This window comes from Chanos chanos, chromosome 8, assembly GCF_902362185.1.
Source record: "Chanos chanos chromosome 8, fChaCha1.1, whole genome shotgun sequence".
Classification (NCBI taxonomy): Eukaryota; Metazoa; Chordata; class Actinopteri; order Gonorynchiformes; family Chanidae; genus Chanos; species Chanos chanos.
This window is the reverse complement of record NC_044502.1, coordinates 39,723,769-39,727,521: the sequence shown is the minus strand read 5'-3', so window position 1 is coordinate 39,727,521 and position 3,753 is coordinate 39,723,769.

Sequence of the window (3,753 nt, the reverse complement as noted above, 5' to 3'; positions counted from 1 at the left end):
GGGTGACTGAATTTACAACCCTGTCTGTCATTCTCTCTCTCTCTCTCCCTCTCCCTCTCCCTCTCTCTCTCTCGCTCTCTCTCTCCCTCTCTCTCTCTCTCTTTCTCTCTCTCTCTCCCTCTCTCTCGTCATCTGTCACAGAAGCATGCTAAGTCCTCACGGCACGGCAGTTGAATTATTGATGGGCAGAGCTGAAAGTCTGAGGCTTTGCCTGCGGGCAGATTTAACCTGCAGGCGGCATGCCTGTGCCCACCAGCGAGCTGAGAGGAGAGCTCCTCATCGTCGGCACTGTCCGTGCCCAGTTTACCCCCCCCCCCCACCACCTTCCCCCCAACCACCCCAACATCAAGACAGATACAAAACACTCAGGCAACGCTGTCACAACGTTCTTTAAACGACTTCCAAATGTCAGTGCGCAACCTACGAAAAAAAGAAGCTCGACAACAACAACGAAGAAAAATATCTTCAGCTGGTTGTGAGGCAACATATAAGCTACTGTTTCCATAGAAATGTGATGCCACATATTCTTAAGAATTTAAAATACCTGTTATCTTTCTGTGTGATAAAATCTTGCCAAACATATTGGTGGTGAAAAAAAAACATGCCTCTTAATGAGGTTTGGTGTTTAGATTATTTGTTTGTGTGTGTGTGAGTGTGTGAGTGTGTGTGTGTGTGAGTGTGTGTGTGTGTGTGTGGAACAGCAGGTGGAGGTTTCTGACAGTGTCAGGGCGTTTTACAGAAGAAGAGCTAAGATGGAGTAGTGATGGCGGTTTCTTGGCTTCTTCTCCGCGTTTGTGTGTTTCCGTCGCGGGCGTGTCACGTTGACGACGCGAGGACACTGCCTGCTGATTTATTCATGATATGACTTTTAATATCATTTAGTGTGACACACGACGTAGCATCTCAAATAAGCCTGGAGTGAGTGAACGTGTATGTGTGTGTGTGTGTGTGTGTGTTTGTGTGCGTGTGCCTGTGTGTGTGTGTGTGTGTATCTGCTTGATGCACATGTGACTGATTTATAGTAATCTACACAAGTAACTGATTTAATTAGTCGCTAAAACAACAAAAAAGGTGTCAAAAACTACACTTGTGATCACAAGCTGAGTGAAAGAGGCCTATAGTGCTCCATTTTTTTGACGTGCGTGCGTCTTGCTGTGTGTGCTCTTAAGTGTGCGTATTGGGGGGGGGGGGGGGTAGACGTGTTTGTGACGGCACGAACGGCAGCAAGTGATATGTTTAAGCGTGTGGGAGGGAAAATGTGTGCTTCGCTTTTGAACGTGTGTGTGTGTGTGTTGGCACGGTAGTATACGTATGCACAGATTTGCTTTACGGTGGAAGCAGCGTGTGTACACACATGTACAATATGTTGACTGTTTCTTTTCGCGCATCTGAGAGCCTTCAGATCTAGGCGTAACGGGAGCGTTAAGCGCTTTAATACATCAGAGATACGCTAAGGTGGGCAAAAAAAAAAAAGACCCTTTAATTTTGGCTTTTAAACTGTCCAAAGAGCTTATGTCAGATTAGTCTTCATGTTCATACAGAGAAATGTCAACAACAACAACAACGACAACAACGACAAATAAAAAATCAACTACTGTGTGGGTAAAACTCTAGACAATTCCACAGCCACTCAACACTGTTTGAATTGATCCGTATTATTCACACATCATGAACTCACTCTTGAGAATAAATCCAATTCCAAGGGTGATCAAGCTGTAAATTTATTTATTTATTTATTTATTCGCTTATTTATTTATTTATTTATTTATTCGCTCGCTCGCTTACTCTTTGGCGACTCTCCGTTAATGATGGGGGTTGGGCCGTTTCAGACGGAGCGAGTGGGGGGTTTGCAGGAAGTGTAATTTAATTTGGTTATAATCTAATTTGCTTTGATTAAAAATTTATGCAAATCCCCTTTCAGCACAGGGATCAGTTAGAAGAAGTGGCACGTTTCTCTCTCTCTCTCTCTTTTTTTTCTGTCTCTCTCTCTCTCTCTCTCTCTCTCTCTCTCTCTCTCTCTCTTTCTCTGTCTCCAGCCTTTTGCCCTCGGTCTCCCCAGGATCATTCTCTCCTTCTTCTCTCCCTCTCTCTCTCTTTCTCATCTCGTTCTCTCTGTCTTTGTCGGATTAACAGCATAGCTAGCTATCTCTGCCCGTTCGTACAACCTATGCACATGCATTTAGCAGAAATAATGCCACCTATTTTGAGCTAGACGTCTTCAGAGAGTACAGGTTTACTCTCAAAGACATGTCTGTTCATGTCAGCAAACACGCACAAAGACAGCTTGTAGTGTAAATATCTCAACATGGAGAGCGTGTGGTTTGTATGAAATATGTAGAATGCATGGTCATGTGTGTTTGTGTGTGTGTTTGTGTGTGTGTGTGTGTGTGTGTGTGTGTTTGTGTGTGTGTATGTGTGCGTGTGTGCATGGTGGAGACTGTCTAAGAGTGACTTTGCCAAGACTCATGTGTCTCCCTGAGGTTGATTCCCCTCTAGCGACTACCCTGGTGCAATGAAGGTCACACCCCCCCCCCCCCCCCCCCCCCCCCCCACCCCGCCTTCTCTCTGTCTCTCTCTCCCCCTCCTCTCTCTCTCTCTCTCTCTCTCGTCCTTCTTGTCGGCCAGTCTTCAGTGTCTTAGTGTCCATGCTATAAGGCTCCCTCACCCCCCTCTGGTCAGTAACAACCTTCAACATCAGCCATCGCCAGCAGACTGCAGGAAAGTCTAGTGGCCTGAAGGTGCGGGTGTGTGTTTATGTGTATGTCTGTATGAGTGTGCATACACGCGTGCGTGCGTGTGTGTGTGTGTGTGTGTGTGTGTGTGTGTGTGTGAGACACCCTTATGTCTTTTTAGTTTCCCTTATCCCTCTATGTGTCTATCTATGATTTTGAACTCTTCTCACCCTGTACTTGCTCTCTCTCTCTGTCTCTCTCTCTCTCTCTCTCTCTCTCTCTCTCTCTCTCTCTCTCTCTCTCTGTCTCTATGTGTCTTTCACTCTCTCTCTCTCTCTCTCTCTCTGTGTCTCTCACTCTCTCCATTGTTACGCAACTGTGGAGAGACAGATGCTGAATCATCACCCACCCCCTGGCTCTTTCTCACCACCCAGAGGGTGCCAGGAGAGGAGCAGTACACACACACACACACACACACACGCGCGCGTGCACACACACACACGCACGCACACACTCACACACACACACACGCGCGCGCACACACACACACACACTCAGAGACAGAGCGACACAGGCAAAACCATGCCGTTTTCGGAGGATGTACGTGTCAGTCCAGTAAATATGACCACTAGAGTATGAAGTAGGCTGGAAAAAGAGGGGAGGGCAGGAGAGGGAGGGGGAGAAAGTCCCTTTGCTGTCTTCCACTTTTTGATGTTGTGGGAAAAAAAAGGGCTTTTTATGTTACAGAACTTTGAAGATGGAGCTTTTGAAGTGAGTTAGTTAGAATCGGTTGGATTAATTTTTCTCATTTCTCTTTTTCTTTTTCACTCTGGTTCCGATGTGTGTACGTGTGCGTGTCTGTGTCTGTGTCTTCATGTGTGTCTGTGTATGCGTGCGTGCAGGTAAGCATATGTGTGTGTGTTTGTGTGTGTGTGTGTGTGCATGTAAGCATGTGTGTGCATGCCTGTGTGTGCCTGTGTGCGTGTGTGTGTGTTTATGTGTGTGCGTGTGTGTGTGAATGTGACATGATGGAATGTTTCAAGGGCACCTATAATGAGTAAACCTTGGCAGTATTTCTTTG